Below are 5,267 nucleotides of genomic sequence, written 5' to 3'. Positions count from 1 at the left end.
TGAGGGTGGGGGTGAGGGTGGGGGGTGAGGGTGGGGGTGAGGGTGGGGGTGTGAGAGTGGGGGGTGAGGGTGGGGGTGAGGGTGAGGGGTGAGGGTGGGGTGAGGGTGGGGGTGAGGGTGGGGGGTGAGGGTGGGGGGTGAGGGTGGGGGGTGAGGGTGGGGGGTGAGGGTGTGGGTGAGGGTGGGGGGTGAGGGTGGGGGGTGAGGGTGGGGGGTGAGGGTGGGGGTGAGGGTGGGGGTGAGGGTGGGGGGTGAGGGTGGGGGGTGAGGGTGGGGAGTGAGGGTGGGGGTGAGGGTGGGGGTGAGGGTGGGGGTGAGGGTGGGGGGTGAGGGTGGGGGGGTGAGGGTGGGGGGTGAGGGTGGGGGTGAGGGTGGGGGTGAGGGTGTGGTGAGGGTGGGGGGTGAGGGTGGGGGGGTGAGAGTGGGGGGGGTGAGGGTGGGGTATGCAGGAAGCGTGACCTCGGATCGCCCGTCGTACTGGTTGGAGGTCAGACTTAGTTCGAGGCAGGAGCAGAGGTCGGGTGGAGGCTGGATTTGGGGTTTTGGTGCACGAGGGATTCTGTGAGACGGTGCGGTCGGTGATTAGGGACTATCTGGACTCGAATCAGAATGGGGAGGGGGGGGGTGTCGGCAGCTGCATTGTGGGAGGTGTTGAAGGCGGTGGTTCAGGGGGAGGTTATTCCGTGCAAGACGCACAGGGACAGTAAGAGGTGGGAGGGGTATGGACAGCTGTTGGACGTGATGGTCGAGGTGGACAGGAAGTATTCAAGGGCTCCCACTGAGGAGGGGTTGTCCGAGAGAAAGAGGTCACAGGGGCAGGCTGACAACGGGAAAGGGGCAGTGGGGCACCTGCAGAGGGCGAGGGGGGTGCAATATGAGTATGGAGCGAAGGCGAGTCGCATGTCGGCCGACCAGTTATAGAGGCAGGCCGCAAAAGTTTGAGGGTGCGGACAGGGAAGGGGGGACGTAGTATAGGAGGCGGGTAGGATTATCAGGGCCGAGCTGGCGAGACGAGGAGGGGCATATGGGGCAATCAGTGGACGGGCTGGAGTTCCCGAGGCTGGAGGAAGAGAGGAGGCAGGCACTGAAGGAGCCATTAGGGCAGTGGGAGGTGATGGACAGCATGAGGGGGGATGAAGTCGAGGAAGGCCCCAGAGTCAGATGGCTACCAGGAGGAGTTCACGACGGAGTTGGCACCCCATTGGCCGAGGATGTTTAGTGAGGTGCTGGAGAAGGAAGAACTGCTGGAGACATTGATACAAGCATTGATTACGCCCATCCCGAAGAAGGGAAAGGACCAGCTGGAGTGTGGGTCATACAGGTTAAACATGGATGTGAACGTGTTGGCCAAGTTAGTGGCGAGGAGGATGCAGGGGTGTGTACCATGGGGTGGTCGCTGAGGACCAATCGGGCTTCATAAAGGACGGGCAGTTCCCCAGTAACATCGGGAGGCTGCTAAGCGTGATTATGACCCTGACGGAGGGGCAGGTACTGGAGGTGGTGGTCTCTATGGATGCGGAGAAGACTTTTGATTGGGTGGAGTGGAGTTACCTGTTTGAGATTTTGGGAAGGTTCGGGTTTGGCCCGGGGTTTGTGGCCTGGGCACGTCTGTTGTATGAGGCCCCGGTGGCGCGTGCACGGACAAATGAGATAAGGTCGCGGAGCTTTGGGTCGCATGGGGGAATGAGACAGGGGTGCCCGCTGTCGCCTGCTGTTCACGCTGGCAATGGAGCCATTGGCGATGACCCCGAGGGGGTCAGGGGATCATGAGGGGGAGTAGGGAACACCGGCTGTACGTGGACGACCTGTTGCTAATGGCGTCGGACCGGCTGGAGAGTAAGTGAAGAATAATGGACAGGTTTGGGACATTCTCGGGATATAAGTTAAACGTCGGGAAGAGTGAGGTGGTCCCGGTGAAAGCGGCAGGTAGGGGAACCAATCTGGGGGTGTTGACATTTAGGGTAGCCAGGGGCAGCTTCAGGTGTCTAGGGGTCCTTGCGATGGGGGAGTGGGTGAAGCTGCACAAGTGGAACCTGACAACGTTGGTGGAGGAGGTGAGGGGGGATTTTAGGAGGTGGAATGCGCGACACCTGTCACTGGAGGGGAGGGTCCAGGTGATTAAGGTGTTGCCGAGGTTCCTGTTTGCATTCCAGACCCACACGATTTTTATCGCTAAGGCCTTTATCTGGAAATGGGAGGCAACGACCTCGGAGTTTGTCTGGGCGGGGAAGGGTAAAGAGGGCCCAGTTACAGAGGCAGAAAGGGAATCTGACGCTGCCAAACTAGCGCTGGCCAGCGAACGCGGAGAAGGTGAGATGGTGGTGGGAGGGGTGAGAGTGGGTTTGGAGGGAGGAGGACTCCTGTAGAGGGCCCAGGGTCAGGGTGACGATGTCACTTCCGCTGGCACCGGGAAGGGGACACGGTGACCCCGGTGGTACAGTCCACGATCAGGGCGTGGAACCAGTTGAGGAGACACTTTAGGATGGAGGGGATGTCGGTGTTAACGTCGCTGTGTGAGAACCACAGGTTTAAGCCGGGGGAGATGGATGGCATGTACAGGGGGTGGGTGAGGGTGAGGGATTTGTACCTGGAGGAGAGGTTTGCAAGTCTGGAAGAGCTGCGGGAGTGGTGGAGCGCCGAAGGGAAGCGAATTCAGGTGTGCAGAAGTGAGGGATTCCACGTGGAAGGAAGGGAGAGGGTTTGCCAAGCTGCTGGAGTGTACCCTGCTGGAGCGGCTGCTGCTCGCGGATGTGCGGAGGGGGAGGGCAGGATTGGCGATATATTTGGGTGGCTGGGGGAGCAGTGGGGAGCGCAGGTGGTGAGGATCAAGAATGAATGGGAGGACGAGTTGAGGGGGGGGGATCTGGGATGGGGAGTGCGGAGTGAGGGCGACGGTAGAGTACATTCGACCTCCTCGTGCTTGATTCAATTCAAGGTGGTGCGTGGGGTGTGTACGACCGGGGCGAGGGTGAGTGGGTTTCTTACCAAGGGGGAGGCCGGCGGGTGTGAGGAGTGTGGGCGAGGGCCGGCGGATCACGCGCACCTGTTCCGGGGCAGCGAGAAGTTGGAGATATTCTGGGAGGGTGGGGGGGGGGGGGGTGTTGGGGACGTTATCGAAGATTGTGGGGGGTGGCGGCCCGGGCGTGGGGGTGGGGGGGGGGGGGGGGAACCTGTCCGACTTTCTTGGGCTGGAATGGATCACGTTCCGGTTGAGGGGTGGGGTGGGGGGGGGGTGTTGGGGACGTTATCGAAGATTGTGGAGGTGGCGGCCGGGCGTGGGGGGGGGGGGGGGGGGGGGACCTGTCCGACTTTCTTGGGCTGGAAAGGATCACGTTCCGGTTGAGGGATGGGGTGGGGGGTGGGAGGAGGGGGAGGTTGGCGGAGGGCTTTGAGAAACGGTGGGGACAGTTCGTGACCATGTTTGAGGAATTGTCTGTCGTTGGGGGTGGGGGGGAGGTAAAAAAAGGGGGGGGGGAAATTGTACAAACTGTGAAGTGGGGGGGGGGGGGGTGTGGTGACGCTATTGATTTGTGTTTTTGTGTTTCGGAAAATGTTTCGGAATAAAATACATTTTTAAAATAACATTCGTATTCCAAGAGCGATTTAAAAACAACATTGAGCATGAACTAATGGTAATTACTGGAGGCGGTAAACAATTAAGGTGCCACTTTTACTGAACCGAGCTGTTCAACAAGCCCAGACAACACCCTGTAGCTGCTGTCACTATATTTTGTTTTGTATCATCGTCGGGAGGCCATTTCTACATTTTGTACGGTGGTTTTGATGGGAACGGACATGTCCACGATTGCCCCAAAGCCCTTCACGGCCAATGAAGTACTCATTGCCGTCGTAATGCGGGAAACGCCGCAGTCAATTTGCGCACAGCAAGATCCCACAACCAGCACCCCGATCATGACCCAGACCACCGTCAGAACACACGGTGTGAAACTATCACCACGCGGGTTGGACGAGCTCCGGCGAGCTGCGGAAGCTGGGTGGGGTCCTCGGTGACGAGCCTCACCTGTCACGCTGGCCGTCTTGCTCAGTTGCCTGAGGGTTCGGAGAGGTAATTCCCCTGAGAATGCCTTTGTAAACTGGCTGAATGTTTAGTCAGCCTTTCCCAGTAGACTGTGGAATGGGGGGGGGGTGTCTTATCCTGAAAGGTGTAGCCCCATGGGTTCTGGTATCACCCTTGTAAATCTTGCTTTGCACCCGCTCCAGTCCCCCCCCCGTGTCCTTTCTATAACTGGCACAGAACCCGTGTCTCTCTTTGGGGTTGTTTGGAAGAATGAAAGAGAGTGGCCCCATTGAACGTGAACGTGAAAATGAAAAACGAAAATGATCATCGCTTATTGTCACGAGTCGGCTTCAAATGAAGTTGCTGCGAAAAGCCCCCTAGTCGCCACATTCCGGCGCCTGTTCGGGGAGGCCGGCACGGGAATGTATCTTCTGGTTTTTGGGAGCTGTGGGTTGCCATGACGAAAGAGGGGACGCCGTGCACCTTGCCCCTGGCCGATGGGCGCTACATGAACAAGCCCAGCTCCTGTGGAAAGGTCAGTGATCTGCCGTGAACATGTTTACTTGAGAAGCAACGAGCTCCCAGCCAAGGGAACCTTACTGACAGGACAGCATTGTTTAGATTTCATGTCAAGCTTTTCCATTGGAGCTAAAACCGTCGAAAGGAAGAGAAAATTGTCAACGTACAAAAATAGTTCGGCGTGCGTTCTCGATATGGGCGCGCGGTTTCGCGATGTGACTCGCTTTACACAGAATGCCCCTGCTCTGAGGTTGCTCGGCGTAAGCGCGTTGTCTCTCTCGCTAATGGAAACCGTGATTTAAAAGCCAAGTTTAGTCTAAGGGGAGGCGATCCGATTGAAAGATAAACCCCCGGCTACAGGTCAAAGTGAGGGAGACAGACCAAACTTTTCCTTCACTCTTTCACACATTCTTAAACTAACCCACACTTATCATTAAAAACAGATTCTAATCTTTGGCAGTGAAGATGTAAACAGATTGGACGCAAAGTTATTTATTTTCTCCAGGTGATGTGTGACTCGCAAGGCCCGGCCAGGCCCAGCGTTTGTTGCCCATCCCTCATCGCCCGCGTGCCGAGTGTCTCGCTCGGCCATTTCAGGGTCAACCCCATCGCTGTGGGGTCTGGAGTCACGTGTAGGCCTGACAGGGTAAGGACGGCAGATTTCCTTCCCTAAAGGGGACCAGATGGGTTTTAAACGACAATCGATGATCGTTGTCAAGGTCGCCGTTAC

This window comes from Scyliorhinus canicula, chromosome 27 (genome assembly GCF_902713615.1).
Source record: "Scyliorhinus canicula chromosome 27, sScyCan1.1, whole genome shotgun sequence".
Lineage (NCBI taxonomy): Eukaryota > Metazoa > Chordata > Chondrichthyes > Carcharhiniformes > Scyliorhinidae > Scyliorhinus > Scyliorhinus canicula.
The sequence above is the reverse complement of the archived record's forward strand: the minus strand, read 5'-3'. Positions refer to the sequence as shown.